This window comes from Carcharodon carcharias, chromosome 2 (assembly GCF_017639515.1).
Source record: "Carcharodon carcharias isolate sCarCar2 chromosome 2, sCarCar2.pri, whole genome shotgun sequence".
In the NCBI taxonomy this organism is placed as follows: domain Eukaryota; kingdom Metazoa; phylum Chordata; class Chondrichthyes; order Lamniformes; family Lamnidae; genus Carcharodon; species Carcharodon carcharias.
Genome location: NC_054468.1, coordinates 139728957 through 139747303, shown reverse-complemented (window position 1 = coordinate 139747303; position 18347 = coordinate 139728957). Strand labels below are relative to the sequence as shown.

Genomic DNA, 18347 nt, shown 5'->3' with positions numbered 1-18347 from the left:
TTATCCATGCCGATACATTACCCCTTACACCATGAGCTTTTATTTTCCACAATAACCTTTGCTGTGGCACCTTACCTTCTGGAAATATAAGTACTGTACATCCATTGTTTCCCCTTTATCCACAGCACATGTTACTTCCTCAAAGAACTCCAATAAGTTGGTTAAATATGATTTCCCTATCACAAAATCATGAGCAGAATTTTGCCCTTGGCAGGGGTGCTTGGTGTGGGCCGGGGGGGGTGGGGGGAAGGGTGCGGCCGGGAAGCCGACTGTAGTCGGCACTGCACAACGGTTTTATGCAGGCAGGCCAATTAAGGCCCGCCCAGCATGGAATGCGAGCGGCAGCGCTTAGTGCTGCCTGTGTGGGGGGAGGGGCGGCGGGGGGAGGAGGGCGAGCAGGCCTAGCGCAAACTTCATGCATGCACGTGAAAGAACGCTTCAGTCTCCCTGGGAGCATGGAGCTGCCTCAGGAAGATGAAACGCTGTTTAAAGAAACTAATGCACAAAATAAAAATATCATAAAGCATGCTCCCCCCCATGTGATCTTCCACATGAGCAGGGACGTGTTTTTAATTCAAGTGTTAAATTTTTATTTTATTTTTATTTGCCTTAGGAAACCTCATCCTGCCCGTAGGCGAGATTTCCTAAAAAATGCAAAGGCCACTTGGCCCTATCGCCTGCCCACCAACCGTTAGGTTGGACAGGGAGAACAAATTTGAATTTAATTAGATTGTTAATGGCCTTAATAAGCCTTTTAATTATCAGCGGGCATGCAGCTTAATCTGGCACACGCCCGCCAGATGAAATATCACGAGATTGCACGATGACATCGGGACGCCGATGCCCGAAATCATCGCGGGCCATTTTACTCTCGGGCATGTTGGGCACACGCCTGCTGCCCAGTGTAACATTCTGCCGTATGTCTCCAGACCAAGACTGCTGCAGGCGACACATGGCCCCGAAAGCAAAGAAGACGGCAGCCCCCAAGTTTAGTGATGCCTCTCTGGGGCACCTACTGGACTCAGTGGAAGGCTGCCGAGATGCCTTCTACACCACTCGGGCCACAGGAGGTCCACCAGAGCCACCAATCCGGCCTGAGAGGCGTGGCAGCGGCAGTCAACATCACTGGAGCAGAGAGGAGATCAGCCAAGCAGTGCAGGAATAGGATGAATGCTCTCATTCGTTCTGCCAGAGTAAGTCAACCAGTTCATCATTCTCAACTCACACACTCTCAAACCCATCATACATCCACAGGGATCTCACAGCCTAAGGGACAACACTACTAACTCTCACACACACCCCCACATCTCCATCATGTTCATATCCTCTGGAGCTCGCATCCTCATCCCATCCATGGCTCCACTCACCACACAAACATTCCACTTGGTGCCATGCATCCTGCTCACACTCTGTCCATCTGTTTTCATGCAGGAGAAGATTGCTCACATCAGGAGGGAGAAGTCCCAGACCGGGAGTGGAGTGGCCCACATTAGGCCCCTCACTCACTTTGAGGAGTGTGCCATTGCGCTGACTGGTGAGGATATGTACCGTGTCTGTGGCGATTGTGAAGTCGGCAGTGAACACCCACATGAGGATCCTGCACCATATCATCCCTCTCTCAATGCAACTGTGAGTGCTCTCTCTCCTGTTTTTGACTTTGCTGCCATGCACTAATTATCTCTACTTTGGTTCAAAAGGAGCCCTGCCAAGCGACCGATGCCCTCAGCTAGCCAGCCCCTCATCTCTATCCAGGTCCTCACCTCCAGCCAAGAGGACACCTTCTCCATTGAAGAATTGGTAACATGTAGCCAGAAGATCTGTCACAGCACCTACCCACACCCTCCACCAGCACAGAGGCACATACCTTGGTGGGACCTAGATGTAGAGTAGGCTTGGGTTCAAAATCTTCTGGTCAACGCACAGACACGTGTCCAAAGCAGCAGGAGGCAGGTTCAGCCGAGCTCCCCAGCACTCAGTGGACTGCTCTGGAAGAGGTATCTGTGAGGTCCGAGGCTGAGGATGAGCCACTGGATTCAGCCTTCCAAATCTTTGTGTAGAGAATCAGCAGAAAGCGGGGGAACATCGTGCAGAGCTGTTGGAAACCCTCAACAGAGTGGCACATGAGTCAGAGGAGTGCAACTGTCTGCTCTCTGAAGTGGTGCCAACATATGCGCGCATGGAGGTCTCCATGGGAAGGATAGCGGATGCCATGGGGACCCTGGTCCAGCAGAATGCGACGATGTACGCACACTTTCACATTCTGTTTATAATTTCCCATTCTCTCTTGCCTTGTCTCGACTCTTTGGTTTACCACATCTTACTAAATTTGATCCCTTTCCCCCACTAATTAGTTTAAAACCCTCTCTACCACCCTAGTTATAAGGCTCACTAGAACACCGGTCCCAGTACTTTTCAGGTGTAGACCGTCCCAATAGTACAGATCCCTCTTTCTTCAATACTGGTGTCAGTGCCCCATAAACCAGAACCCACTCCTTCCACACCAGTCTTTGAGCTACGCATTCATTTCTCTAATCTTAGTTGCCCTATGCAATTTGCATGTGCTTGGGTAATAACCCAGAGATTATTACCTTTAAGGCTCCACTTTTTCATTTTGTGCCTATCTCCTCATACTCTCTATACAGGATTTCTTTCCTAGTTCCACCTATGTTGTTGGTCCCTATGTGAACTATGACCACTGGATCCTCCCTTCTCCCACTGCAAGTTCCTCTCCAGCCATGAGCAGATGTCCTGAACCCTGGCACCGGGCAGACAACACAGCCTTCTGAACTCTTGCTTTTTGCTGCAGAGAACAGTGTCAATCCCCCTCAATATACTATCCCCTACTACCACCACATTCCTTTTTGCTCCCTACACTTGAATAGCTTCCTGTACCATGGTGCCATGGTCAGTCAGCTCATCCACTCTGCAGGCCCCACTTGCATCGAAACAAGCTGAGAGAACCTCAAATCTATTGGACAATGGCAAAGCCCTATGGGTCCCTTTACTTGCCTCACTCGCACCCTCCTGTCCCTGACCATTGACCAAATCAGAAGACCCTATCCTAATTGGTGTGACTGCTTTCTGGTACAAAGCATCCAGGTAACATTCCCCCTCCTGATGTGTTGCAGTGTCAGCAACTCAGCCTCCAGCTCAAGGACTCTTAGGTGAATCTCCTTGAGCTGCCAACACTTACTATAGGCATGTTTGCCCTGGATCACACTGGCATCCAGGAGCTCCCACATATTGCGGCCTTGACACATCACCTGTCCTGTCATCCTTAATGTGTTTCACTTACTTAATTAATTATATTATTATCTTATTTATTTTCCTTTTATCTATTTTATTAACCTTAAAACCAATTTGTATCCTTTTTAAACCTTAGGAATAGAATACATATTAACCACTTACAGTAACTTTGGAAACTATTTATTACAATCAGAATAAGTAGAATAACTTACCAGTTACTCACCAATCAGATTCTTCCTCTGGACCAAAGTAAGAGCTAGCTACTGGTAGCTGAAAAACGGTAGAAAAAGAAAGGAGCACCTACCTCACCTAACTCCCTCTCTCACCAAACACTTACTTTACATTCAGTGCACTCAATGCAGCACTCTCAGTGCAGACAAGGCAGCACAGAGGAAGGCCTGTTCTTATGGTCCCTGAAAAACAACTGATTCAACCTTCTAAAAAATCAGTTTAAACTAGCTTGCTAATTAAGCAGCTGCTGCTCTTAGAGAGCTTGTGTGCCCCTGTTTTAAGGCTGGAATAAAACTTAACTTCTAACTTAAGGAGTAATTTTTACTTTGTTGTTAAATTAAAGAAAAATAAACTAGACTTTAGATATAAATTAATCCTTTAAACTCTCTCATTCACCAGCTCACAGTGCAGACTAGAACAGCACTGATGGCACTGCACTCATCCAGAGCCACGCTTAAGCACCAGCTTCAGATGAGAAGTGGAGAAGATTAGAGGAGGAAACATTTCTTGTAAAAACCAGCATGGCCTGACCAAAACCAAACTTTTTGTAGCAAGAACGTTCCTAGAAGCTAAAATAGCAGTTCAAAAGATGAAGAGATTTTATAGCAAGCTGTTTCTAATTATTGCAGGAACTGGGTTAAGTCAAACATTTGTGAAAAGGAGCTACCTATTTAAACAAATACAATTAAAGTTAAGTTAAAAAAAAAACCCACTACAGGTTTTCACTTCTTTGTAACAAAAGCATTTCCCTTTAAGGTTGCTAAAAATTGGAGATGGTGTATGACTTTCACAGTTTGAGCACTCTATTTTCCTTTTACGGTATTTATTGGTGGTGCTCCAAAGAGGCCAGTGCAATATATATTTTGAATTTCAAAAATATTAAAGATGCCATTTAGAAGTGAGCCAATGGTATTTTTTGAGGTTCATGTTTATTCAACAAAAAGTATTTCCCCTATGCATTTGTCAAAATTAATGAGCCTTTCTGTTTTTAGCAAATTAATATTAAATTACACATATATTTAAATTAAATAAGTAGTATAATTCTATTTAAAATTCCAAAGAGAGATTCAACAGGCTTTCATTAGGAATCAGAAGAAATGTTATTTCCCATCTTTCATTCAAAGGAATATAAGGCTCATGAATATTGGCGAAAGGTTTTGAACACCATGGGTAGAATTTTCTGCCTACCGGGCGGGTGGGCCCGACCCAATCTCCAGCGGGCGGGAAGCCGATCCCCACCAGAGAAGCGGGCCCTGCTGCCGTTTTAAGTGGATGGGCCAATTAAGTCCCGCCCAGCGTGACACCGAGTGGGAAGTGCTATGTGCTTCCTGTGCAGGTGGGGGGATTCCCCAAATGTGAGAGTGCGCTCTTTCGTGCATGCACACGAAAGAGCGCACATCTCCCTGAGGTTAAGTGCTGCCTCAGGGAGATCGCTGAAATTTGTACAAAGATTAAAAATAGAAAAATAAAAAAATCCTTCACATGTCCCCCTCATGTGACAATGTCACATGAGATGGGACATGTTAATAAATTTCACTAAAATTTTATTAAAGTTTTTTAAACCCTACATGGAACCTCATCCCGTCGGTGGATGAGGTTTCATGATTTTTCAGAAGCCCGCCGGGGCTCTTGGTCTGCCCACCAACCTTAAGGTTGGATGGGCAGGTCCTTTAATTGTTTTAATTATCCTGTCAATGGCCTCAATTGGGCAGACAGCTGATTTGGCTATGCCCCCGCCTTCCTGAAAATTTAAATAGGGTGGGATGACATCAGCGGTTCCACCGATGTCATCCCGCATCATTTTGCATGACAGTGAGCGGGCCCCGCCCCCTGATTGCCAACGGCAAAATTTAGCCCCATAGATGCAGAAGATTTGTAATTTCTATAAATCATTAAATGATGAACACATTTTAATTTGTTTTGTTATTTCTTTCTAACTATGAATTAATATGTATTTTGTGGGCATTGAAAGATGCCCTTCCTAAAGCGTATAACATTCTAGTATTCTCGCATAGATGATTCATTTTGCTGTGGACAAATTGGCTGCAATCTTAGCAAAATCTAGGGAGTCCCACCAAAAGCAGATTCAGAGCCTGTGCAGATGACGGCAGGAGCCTGAACAGAATCTTACTGGCAGAAACCAATTATGAGGCCGTCACCAGCCAATCAGAGGGCTAGCGGCTCAGCAGTGTTACTGATGGCTGGGGCTACTGCTGCGGCTTCAGGGAGAGGAAGAGGGCACCTCCAAGTTAAGGCACCCTCAAAGACCAGTTAATTTCTTTTTAGCTGTGCCTGCGCCAGGCCTCGGCTATTAGAGGGATGAACCCTCCAATAGCGGCAGAACAGAAATTGTCACCAGAGGCTCCTCCACTGGTTATAAATCGGCCATTAAGGAAGGACCCTGTCCATAGGGAACTTGCTGGGAGGCTGCCATGGTTTACTTGTCCTGACAAAGCTAAAATGCTGACAGGGGTGGGAAGTGGCTGTTAATTAGCCATCTAATTGGTTTAATTGACTGCCCACCTCTAGTCGGGGGCAGCCACGTCACTAACATTTTTGCTGTTGAGAATATTCCATGACGGTGGAAAGATGCCAGGCTCCTGTCACGATGCCTTCCACCACCATTTTACAAAGCCTCCCACCCCCCAAGCCATCCTCAGAAGGCTGGTAAAATTCAGCCAATTGATTTGTTTACTGCAGATATTTTATACCATGAGCAACTTGAAAATAGACTAATTTGTAGGTTTACAAAGATGATACCAGAACTGAGACATTATAGCTATCAGGAGAGATTAAACAGGCTAGGGCTCTTCTGGGTTCAACTCAGCAAAGGAAAGACTAAAATGGACCTCACAGAGGTCTTTAAAATTGTGAAGGAGTTTACAGCGTAGACATGGAGATGTTTCCACTTGTAGGGGATTGCAAACATATAAGTATAAGATAATATTGAATAAGACGATTTAACAGTTACACCATGTAAAATTGCTCTAAAAAGGGCAGTTGTTACCTTCAAAGAGTTCCTTACAAGAACTGGTAGGCCTTGAAGTTTTGGACAGCATACTCTGCCCGTTGTCTGGAGGAATGACTAGAAAAGGTGAAAGCTGTAGTTATATACAGTGGGGGATTGGAATATGGGCAGGATTGGTCAGACTATTGTGCTTGTAATAGGTTGGTACATGTCAACATTCTTGCTGCTGATTGGTTGACTGTGCAGGATAGATGGTAATATGTTTCTTCAAAAAGGGTAGTCAGATATCACTGATGAGATCTACCAACATCAAAACGTCCTCCAAGACAACAATCAGTGACATCTGGCTACTCTTAACACATTACCATCCACTCTCCACAGTTGACCAGTCAGCAGCTAAAATGTCAACATGTACTGACCTATTCCAAACACAGTAGCCTGACAAATGAGAAATAAAATCCCACCCATTTTTCCATCCTCCACTATATATAACTACCTCTTTCACCTGTTCCAATCATTCCTCCAAATGATGGGCAGAGGACACTGCCTGAAATGACAAGGCCTAACGGTTCTTGTAAGGAACTCTTTTAAGGCAACAACTGCTCTTTTCAGAGCAAATTTTACCATTAAATAGTTTCATTCAATGTTCCCACTCTCACCATGAAAACCTTCAAACAACCTTTGTGTATAAGATGGTCACTAATCAGAGCATAAAGAGCTCAAGAAAAATTATTTACCCAAAGAGTGATTAGAATGTGAAATTTACTGCTACATGGTGTGATGAGATGAACAGCATATGTGTATTTATGGGTAAAACTGATAAGTACACAGGGAGAAAGGAATAAAAGGATCTCCTGATAGGGCTCAATGAAACAGGATTCGAGGAGGTCTGTCTGGCTCGTAAACACTGGCATAGACCAGTTGGGCTGTATGACCTGTTTCTTTGCTGTAAATGTTATGCAATTACATGAAAACTGATACCAAGCATTTGGTGGATTATGCAAATGAACACACATCATGGACAGGTGATGAATTGTGATGGATTGTTCAGAGATGTTAAAGCAGGAATTTGGGCTTACTCTTGGGCCCAGAATCAGCGCTCCAAAGCATGCACCCTAACCACGAGGCCTGGAACGGGATGTTGGGATTCATTTTAATAATCGAGATGCCCATACTGGTCTGTGTCTCCAGGGGCATCTTAACCCTTTGAAGAAATGAATATCTGACAGTTTGCCTTGCTGGCAGTGGGGTGAAAGCAAGTCCTGGAAGAGGGAATGGAACGACATTAAAAGAGGGCTGATCTTGAGTGTTTGTGGAATCAGAAGTGCATTCCTGCTCCTCCTGGTCCCAAAGCAATGCTTAATGATTGCGCTTATTTTTAAATACTTGTGTTTCAAAGACAGCCACAGGGGCCATTGAAGGATCCAAAGTGAAGCAGGCCCAACAGCTACTGTTTTGAATATCGCTCATTTTTGGTGAGAGGACCAAAACTGGCATTGGGTCCCTCTTCACGTATAAATGAACCCTATTGTCCATTTTAGGCAGCTGACTGGAATGCCTGAAAAGCTACCTTTACCAATATGACAGTACCCACAAGCAGGTACAGATCATATGCCAGATGTGAAGCCTCAAAATAAGGGAGAAATTACAGAGTCTGCAATAAACTTGGTGTACCGGGCAGGTTTCTTGTTAGAAACTGTAAACTTTATTTACAGAACGCATGATGAAGCTACATGTTTGAATCAGGTCCTCTACTAGAAAACTCCACCTCTAAGATTACCCGTACTTAGGGTTTATTTGTCTATACAGTGACATGATCCCCAAAACAGTATGAAAGGTTTTACTTACGATCACTACGTTCCTCCCCCTTTAATTTTGTTTTATATCTTTCATTTACAAGAATATCTTAACCCATAATTTATACAAATATGCACAATTCATGCGATTAAAGATTAAGTCTCTGAGGTGGTTTTCTAATTCAGTTAGAGTGACATATCTCTACAACTTGAAATTCTTCCACTGGATCAACTTGATCAGGAACTGCAGCATCAGGAACATCTTTTAGACAATGGTAGTCAAAATTATTTACTTCAATAGAGATATCTCTATGTTGACCTGCCACCTCAGAGATCAAAGATTTGACTTCAATTTTAGGTAAAGTAACTGGCTGTTGGAGTGTCTCTCTGCATCTTAGATGATCCACGTTTTCGAATAATCAAGTTTTCCACTTCCACTTGATATGACAAAGGTCCTGTTTCAGCGACAATTATAACAGGAACCCATTCAGGTCCATTTCCAAAATTTTGCATGAAAACTGTCTCTCCCACAGTAAATTTTGAGCTTTACTGTGAATATCATAATTTATTTTCTGACTACTCTTGTTCTTCTCTACTTTCCCCTCTAAGTTAGGAAATACCAGGCTCAACCTTGTAGGAAGGCGGTGTTTCATTAATGATTCAGACAGTGTTGAACCCATAGTCACACGAGGACTCATGTGATTGTTGAGAAGAAATTGTGAAATTTGTGTTTCTAATGTTCCTTTGGATAATTTCTTCATTCCTATTTTAAAAGTTTGTATTGCTCTTTCTGCTAACCCATTGAATGAGGGATCATATGGTGCTGTTTTAATATGTTTAATCCCATTTAAGTTGATGAATCTCTGGAATTCCGTACTAGTGAAAGCAGTACTGTTATCCAAGACAGGCCATGTACATTAAAATATTGGCACAGCTTTTCAATAGTTGAACATGATGTTGGTGATCTAACTTCATACACATCAATCAGTGCCGATGTTCACTAAAAACATGGTACCTCAAAATGGACCTACATAGCTGAAATGTAGTCTAATCCAGGGTCAACCAGGCCACTCCCACTATTGCAGTGGAGCTGAAACAGGCACCATCTGTTGTTGCTGACACTGGAGACTGTGTTTAACCATTTTTTCTATTTCACTGCCAATACCTGGCCACCAGACATAGCTTTTCGCAAGCATCTTCATTTTCAAAATTCTTGGATGCACATTGTGAAGCTCTGTCAAGAGTGGTTCTCTTCCTTATGAAGGGACGACAACTCTTATTCCCCACAACAAGATTCTATCTTGACAACTTATTTCAGTTTTATGGGCATAGAATGGTTTTAACTCTTAAGAGACTTGTGCATTCAATCATACTTGAAATACCCATTCTCGGACTCTTGATAAAATTGGATCCTGGTTTGTCCAATTCTTTAACTGCTTCGCACAGACCGATGAGGTGTCCAGGAAATTCAACACAAGTACAACTTCTTGAGGCATCAGAGTGTGTATAATGCTATCAGGCAAAGGAAGACAACTGAGGGCATCTGTATTTGCTATATGTACACCTAGACGGTGCATAAAGGTGTACTCTAATGCCGACAAAATCAAAGCCCATCTTTGAATTCTGGCAGAGACTATCGTCAGAATTGCTTTACCTTCACTAAATAAACCCATAAGTGGCTTGTGATCAGATACCAGGGTGAAACGTCGACCATGCAAATATTGATGGAACTTCTTTACTCCAAATATTGCGGTTCAGCCTTCTTTTTTAAGTTTTGAGTAAACCTCCTTGGCTGCAGAGAGGGTTCTGGAGACACATCCTGTTGGCCTTTCGGATTTGATTTCTGCCCTTTCTTCTTGCATTTGCCACAAAGTTTCACCTCATTCTTCATTTCGATTTCACAGTCGGCCAAATTTCTCTCAGGTGAGATCTTAACTTGGTTCAGTTCGGTGGTTGAACTATCCATTTGCATCTTGGAAAGTTCCATGACTTTTCCTTCAAATGCTTCTTTTGTTTCAATCAACTGATTCTTCGGGCCTTCTGTTCCTTTTTGTATATTTTGGCTTCCTCCTGGAACATTGAACGTTGTTGAGTTTTATCTGCCCACTGTTTTTTCAGTTGGTTCAGAGTGGCACTGTATTCATTTCACTTCTTTTCATGATTTTCTCGTGGAATCAACTCTGACCTGAGGGATCCTTGCATCCTGCGAAGTTCCTTTGGTTCTCTTATCTCATTACAAAAGACACAATCATATTCTCTTATCAACTCAGGATTTCTTCCTATTCTAACTTGAAAATTTCTGATCAGTTGAGTTTAATTCCTTTTAACCAATTGCGGTCCAGAAGTCTAGGCGCTTCACCTGTTGCAACAATCACTGAAAGGTGGCTGTCTGTTACCTGTAGGATACAGGTACAGAGGTGATGCCTTTTACCTGTATTTCCTTTCCAGTGTATTTCTTCAGCTGAGCCGTTGTTTGCTCCAGATTCAGTGGCTGGGTACCGTCACTTAGGTACTTAAAGATAAGTTCTCCCACCACTCTGGTCAATGCTCCTATATCTATTTCCATGACTAGAGGCTTCCCATTTACTTGAAGGGTGAAGGTGATTGGTTCAGCTTTCATTGCCTTGAGATTGTATAGGGAATAGATATCAGTATCAGCAGCTTCTGGTTCAGTTATATTGTGCACTTCAATCATCTTGGTTTGTTGTCTGATTTGCTGTCTCGATTTTGCCCTGCATTGCTTTATAACATGCCATTTTTTGTGATAGTAGTGGCATTCTGCCTCTTTAAATCTGCAGATTTCTGGTACACATTTACGCTCACGTCAGTAACAAGTTAATTTCTGAATCACTGGTGAGATGCTACCAGTTTTCCTTTCTGTTTTTGAGTGGTAGCGACTGTTTCCCGCTTCGCAGTTATCTCTCTGGTTTTTGTGCCACACCCAGTGGTAACTGAAGAACAGGGCCATGTTGCACACTCTGCGAAGGCTGTGAGTCCCTCTCAGCACCCTCCATTATTAACACTATTTCCATGGTCAATATTAATTTCTGCAAGGCGTTGAAAGGTGTCGTTGTGTATGTTGTGTATGCCACAAACCAAACAAGCTCACGATATGTCATTGAGAGTATCTCTGAAGTCGCAGTGCTCAGTCAACTGTTTTAACTTCGCAATATTCGTTGTGATTGACTCACTCGTGGCCCTTACTCTAAAGTTGAACTTGAGCCTTTGCACAATCACCGATGGCTTAGGCTGAAAATGTGTCTTCACGAGGTCTACTAGCTTGTTAAAAGATTTGGAATTGGGTGCTTTCGGGGCTGTCAGACTACGGATGAGATTATATGTCTTGCTCCTGCAGAGACTAAGAAGAATTGCTTTCTGCTTCTCCTCCACTGTTATTTCATTTGCCAGAAAGTAGAAACTGAAGCACTCTATGTACTGGCTCCAGTCTTCCACGGATGAGTCGTGAGGGTCAATTCTGCTGAAGAGTGGCATGACTGGTGAGTATACTCTTCTTTCTTCCCTTAAAAAATCAATATGCTGACATTCAGGAGGCGAGGCGCAGTGTTGGAATGATTTATCTTTGTCGCCAATTGTAATAAACTTGGTATACCGGACAGGTTTCTTGTTAGAAACAGTAAATTTTATTTACAGAGCTCCTGATGATGCTACATGCTTGACCCAGCTCCACGACTAGTAAGCGCCATCTCTAAGATTACTTGCGCTTAGAGCTGATTCATCTGTACAGTCATGTGATCCCAAAACAGTATGAAAGGTATTATTTACAATCACTACAGAGTCAAAAGAAGCTGCACATGTAAGATGGATAAAGGTGAAGGAGGCATTTAAAAATTAGCATTTAAATTTCATGCCATGGGGTCTGGAAGGTTAATAAGGACAGGGTCTTAACACAGGACAGAGTGTATTTGGCAGAGCTTTGTACAAGTTTGCATTTATCGAGGATAATAGGAAGGAAGCTAGAAAGAAGAACAGTGGACTAGTTTAGTCTGGAAGTGACAAGGACATGCATGAGGATTTCAGGGTAGAGATAGGGGGTGGAATCATCCCAGACTTGTGGTAGCAGGGGGTAAAATGATGTTTCACCCATTGGCTGTGATGACAGGTTTTCATGCCGTTTCATCCCAAAACCGCTACACTATTCATATAGTCCCAGGAAACATGACGTTTCGATGGCAGGTGGGCTCTCATTTACCTACTCCCCATCACCTTGCTGCTTCATCATACTGGGCGCCATATTTAAAGCCTAGCCACATGTATCACATCTCAGTGCTTCCAGCCCATGACTGCTGCAGGGAAGATGTCCACAAAAGGCAAGATGACTGTAGCCCCCAGGTTTGGTGACGCGTCACTGGAACATCTTTTGGATGCCGTGGAGGCCTGCCGTGATGCCCTCTACTCCTGCTCTGGCCGCAAGCTGGACAGTGGTCTGACCAACCAGGCTGGGGAGGCTATGGCAGTGGTGTTCAGTGCCAATGCTGCACAGAAGAGGTTGGCCATCAAATGTAGATAGAGGAGGAATTATCTCATCCATGCAACCAGGGTATGGCAACCATCTCGTCACTCTAAACTCACACACTCAAACCCATCACACATTCACTGGCATCTCACTCACTGCCAGCTCAAGGGACATCACAGCCCATTCTCACACACACCCTCACATCTCCATCAGGCCTCATCTCCCTTGGAGACTGCATCCTCAGCCCTCACCATCTTGGGGCCACTTGCACAGATCAACACGTGCCCTCCGCACAAACCATCCTTCTCCAGTACATCCCGCATCCCGCGGCATCATCCCTTGCCTGAGGCCACTCCTCTCTTCCCCTTCGCCAAGCAAGCCCTAGCCCTGCAGCCATTGAAAAGTCCCTCACATATGGCTGATCTGGTAGGCGAAGACCTGCCTTGAGTCCCCCTAAAAGTTATGTGCTGTCTGTGAAGCCTGGCGCTGATGACTGCGAGTACTGACCGAAACAAGGTAGGCAAACAAACCTTGACGCCTTGAGCATAGTGCAGCCCGCCAGGTGCTTGTTGCTTATGTGCTGTTGTGAAACACGTCAGTGTGTTTTCTCGCCAATGTGGATGGAAGATCCAGCGGTGGGGGATGATTCCAGCAGGCTGGCCTAATAATGAAATGCTGATGTATTACAATGAGGTTCCAACGTCCGATGGTGGGAAACCCGGCACACCATTGGCGGGCTGAGTGGGCAAGCACCAACTGGTTTCACATTGTTGTGAAACTGATCGCACCATTTGTCCACTCACACCACCGAACATGCCCAACACCGACGGGCATGGAAAATCCCAGCCAGGGATGGAAACTATGTTCAAGATTGAAAAGGACAATGGTCTTGAACAATCTGTTTGAGCTTGAGTACAGTTCAGGGATTGAACCCGCAACATTCCTTGTCTGTGTGGCTCAGTACTACACTGCCCATTGCAGGGTGAGCACATCAACCCAGGCGAACAACATGAATGGTCATCAATTTGGAAACACCAATTCAACTAACAGTAGTTGGTAAAGGCTGAGTTGTTTAAATCCCAGAGGGAAACTTGAACAACTGTCATAACCTATATTTTCAATTGGTATGTTTGAGATGCAGCTCTGAATTCAGTAATAAAACCACTAAGCCTCAAAAGGTTTTTTATATAAAACTAATTTAAACATTTATTAATACACTTCTACAAATTATTACCATAAAAACTTTTAAACAAATCCCCAAGTTAATCACTCCCAGGTAAATCTTCACCAAGGCAACAATAACCCATAGACTTGAAACAGACACCAGGCAAAGCACATTTGATCTTATGAATTCAAAATAAGGTCCCTTTGCAGACACTGTCCTAGGCTTATAGGCTGGTTAGATCTTATATGCCTCTAACCTGCACACATAAAACTCCTTCAGTTTATACCTGGCTTTCCCTTTGAATGTCAATTTTCCATTGTGTTACTGGGTTTTAAATTTTTTTTACCTCTACTAACAATAATCCTTTCATTCCACCAATTTTATTAGTAATATAAACATATTGCTTGGTGACTCCCAGCCAGGTGCAAGATTTTACCCATTCTTTTGAATGATTTATTCAACAAATGTAAATGTACTCTTTACCTTCTATCCTTATGGTTATCTAATTAATATCTGAAACTACTATACATCAAAGCATCCAGACTAGCTGGCTTTAATCCAATTAACCCACACATAGACAAATACATAGGCCTGGATTTTTCCTATGGCAGGCGGGCTGGGCAGGAGCAGGTGGGGGTGGGCTTGGAATTGATCACAGCCCACGATCGGCTGGGTGCTGCCATTTTACACCAGTTAAGGTCCGCCCAGCATAATATGCGACCAATAGCGCTCAGCACTATCTGTGTGGGTGGGTGGAGGAGGGAGAGTCGGGGCCAGCACTCTTTCGCACATGTGCGTGAATGAGCGCAACAATCTCCCTGAGGCGTGGAAATGAAGATGGATATCAATGGATATGAAGATAGTTAAAGAATCAGTTAAAAAATTTATTCAAACATGTCCCCTAGTGTGACTGGGCCACGTGATTTGGGACATGTTTGTAAAGGTGGGAAAATTTATTTATTTATTTTATAAAGAGTTCAGGAAACCTCACCCCGCCTGTGGATGAGGTTTCCTGAAAAACGCAAAGGTCACTTGGGCTTTTTGTTTGCCCACCAGCCTTAAGGTTGGACAGGCAGTGTTCTTAAGTACTTTAATTACTTTCTCAATGGCCTTAATAGGCCGTTTACATTTTGGCGGGAGTGCAGCCGACTCCAGCGTGTGCCCACTGAATGAAATATCGTAATGGCACGCGATGACATCAGGACGCATGCCCGAATTCTTTGCGCATCATTTTACACGTTGGCATGTCGGGCCCACTCTTGTACGCCGACCAGAAGATTCTGCCTGTAGACACACACATTGACACAGACCCTATTACGAGTCCAATTTAAAAATAATTTTCAATAACATCATACACATTAATATCTCTTTATGATGGTACATAATTAGATTTGGATCTGTTAGAAGAAAATATTCTTTTTTATCATCTAATTTCTGCAAGGATGCTACTAATCTATCAAAATTATATCATGTATTGGAATTAGACTGTGAAGACTATCTCTCTACTGGGACTTTCAGTTAAAACCACCCACAGAACCTCATTATGTATCTGCTATGGTTGTAATGATACTGTAGGCTTAGTAAAGATCCTGAATTAGAAAGGTGCGCACAAAGTAATGAATGAAGAATACAGTGAATCAGTATGAAAAATGGTGCATCAGCATGTAACATGTATTTATCTCCGAATAGTATTGATTGGTTTATCTAATAGCTTCTATTTTATCACAGTTTAATGACTAACACTGAAACTGCCAGCCATGTTTTTCTTAATCAATAAGATCTTTAAATTATAGATTTTTGTGTAGATTAGAAATACAGTAGGTTCTTCCTTGTTAATTAAAAGTGTGTGGTGCATTTGGCAATACTTAAAATAACTCAATTTGTAAGGAAAGACAAACTTGCGAACATTTGCAAATAAATATTTGGAACTCTCCAATCACTTAGTGGATGAAGGCCCCACCTGCTGTAATAAAAAGCCATATAGTTCAGAAGGCCCTATCTTAAGGCATAGGCAGCTGAAGGCATGTCCAGCAAGGATGGAGTGATTGAAATCAGGGGTGCGCAAAAGATCAGAACTGGAGGATCACAGAGATCTCAGGCTGGAGGAGGTTACAATGATAGGGAGGGACAAAGTCATGGAGGAATTTGAAAATAAAGAGGAGAATTTTAAAATTAAAGCTTTGCCGAACCGGGAGCCAATATAGATCAGTGAGCAAGATGACTTTGTGCAAGTTAGGATACAGACAGCAGAATTTTGGATGACTACAAGCATATGTAGGGTTGAAGATGGGAGAGTCTGCTAGGAGGACATTGGAATATTAAAGTGTTGTGGTAACAACGTCTTGAATGAGAGTCTCAGCAGCAAATGAGTTGAGGCAGGGCATCAGACAATGTTTCTGAGATGGAATTAGGTGATTGAGATGATGGAGTGGGGTGGATATGTGGTCAGGAGCTCATCACAAAGTCAAATATAATACCCAAGTTTAGAATAGTCTGGTTCAGTCTCAGATAATTGCTAGAGAGAGGGATGAAGTCGGTGGCTAGGGAATAAAATTTGTGGCAGAAACAATGGCTTAACTCTTTTTCTCAATATTTATTTGGAGGAAATTTCTGCTTATTCAGTACAGGACATCAGACAAGCAATGTGACAAATCAGAGGCAGTGGAGAGGTTGAGGGAGATGGTGGTGAGATAGACCTGGGTATCATCAAAGTACATGTGGAGCCTGACATTATGGCCTGAATTTTTCCCTCAGCGAGAGCACACAATCAGTGGGAAACAGGCCCCCGATTGCGATTTCACGCTGGCTGGCCAATTAAGGCCCGCCCAGCAAGAAATATGTCTTCCCAATAGTTGGGCAGGGCTGGTGGGGGCGGGGGCCTGACGGGCGCTGGGGCCAATGGCAACCCAGCAGACATTTTAAAATTGGCAGTGGCAGCTCCCTGAAGGCTGCCAGAGGAGAATCATTCTGCTGCCTCATTCAATCTGGAGACTGGAGCAATGGCCTCATCAACAGCAGGAGACGTCAGGCGGGAGGGCAGATTGGGTGGGCACTTGACCCCCTGTTTTTTGGATTGAGTGCCTCGCAGTCCTCGTGGAGGAGGTGGGTGTCAGGCGGGACACCCTCGTTCCCAGGGATGGCAGAAGGAGGCCACTGCATCAGACCAAAAAATCTTGGGAGGAGGTGGCAGCCGAGGTCAGCAGCCACGACATCATGAGGCCCACATGGATGCAGTGCCACAAAAGGTTCAATAACTGCTATGCTTGTTAAGGGTGAGTACCATGTTGGCGTGGGTCAGTGTGGAGAAGTGTTACAAGGGCTGACCATCCCCCTGTGTTGCTCAGGGGTGTTAGAGTCTAAGTGCCAACTGTCAATGACACCAGAGCTGGCCAAGGGGGTGAGCCCTGGCTGCTTGTACTGGGTGCCTTGCGGCTCAAGGGCCAAGATTCGGATGTGCCCTGCAAGGTGTTCCTCAGGTGGGGTTGGCCAGGCTGCAATGGCACTGCAGGTAGAGAGTGGACTACTCTATGCTCCTCTGTCCTTTCAGGAGAAGAGGAACCATAACAACATCGAGAGGCCAAGGAGGCCTCCCAAAATTCTTAATCATGACGAGGTTCGAAATGGATGTTTTGGAGCTGAGAGCTGCCACCCATCTTGAGCAGCTGGTCTTGGAGAAGCAGGAGTCTCTGTCAAAGGTAAGAGCGCAGTGCACAGAGGTGAGAGTTTCAGATTATGCAAACCTTCTTGTGTAGTCTCATCATTAATGGGAGCCCCAAAACTAGAGTCCCCATTGATTATTGAAAGATGATGGCACCATGATGCAGATCTCCACGGTCTCACCAGGGTGCCTGGCATGCACAGGGACAGTGTGATGACTTTAACTAATGACATACTTTTGTTCTCCCTTAGATTCGCCAGCAGGCACTCGTATGCAGGACCCTGAAGAGCCAACCTTGATGCTAGAGGATCACTGGGCTTCAGATGCACTTGCATGAAACCCGCTCTCTGAAGCAGGTAACAGTGCAGATACCAGCACCTCGGTGAGCATTAGGTTGTCAGCTAGAATGTCAGTGCACAGCGGTGAGAGCACTTCACACTCACTTGAGGAGCAGGCGAAGGCAGAGGGTGCCAAGGGCACCGGCAGTCAGAGGACTGCTGGGGATCAGGACGATGCTAAGTCGATGGCAGATGATGAGTCTCTGGAGTCATCCATTACGCGACAGATGCTGGGTATCCAGCGGGATGTGCGGGAGGATCTGGCGGAAATCCATGAGGGTACACGTGCCATGGTCTCTGTTGTGGAGGAGTCTATGCAGATCATGAGCACTGTGTTGACCCTCATTACAGAATGCACTACCTCCTCCATTGAGAGAGTGGCAACTCTCATGGAGAAGCATCTCCAGGGACAGAATTAGGGGTTCCTTGGGTTGTGCTCAGTCCTGAAAGCTCTCACATAGGCAATGACCT

At 44.3% G+C, this 18347-nt stretch overlaps 1 protein-coding gene across 1 annotated transcript in view; it reads right to left on the bottom strand.

Annotated features, from left to right (window-relative positions):
* Positions 1 to 18347, bottom strand: part of prkn (parkin RBR E3 ubiquitin protein ligase) — a 1436618-nt gene that overhangs the window by 383820 nt on the left and 1034451 nt on the right. The gene's annotated exons all lie outside the window — the stretch shown is intronic.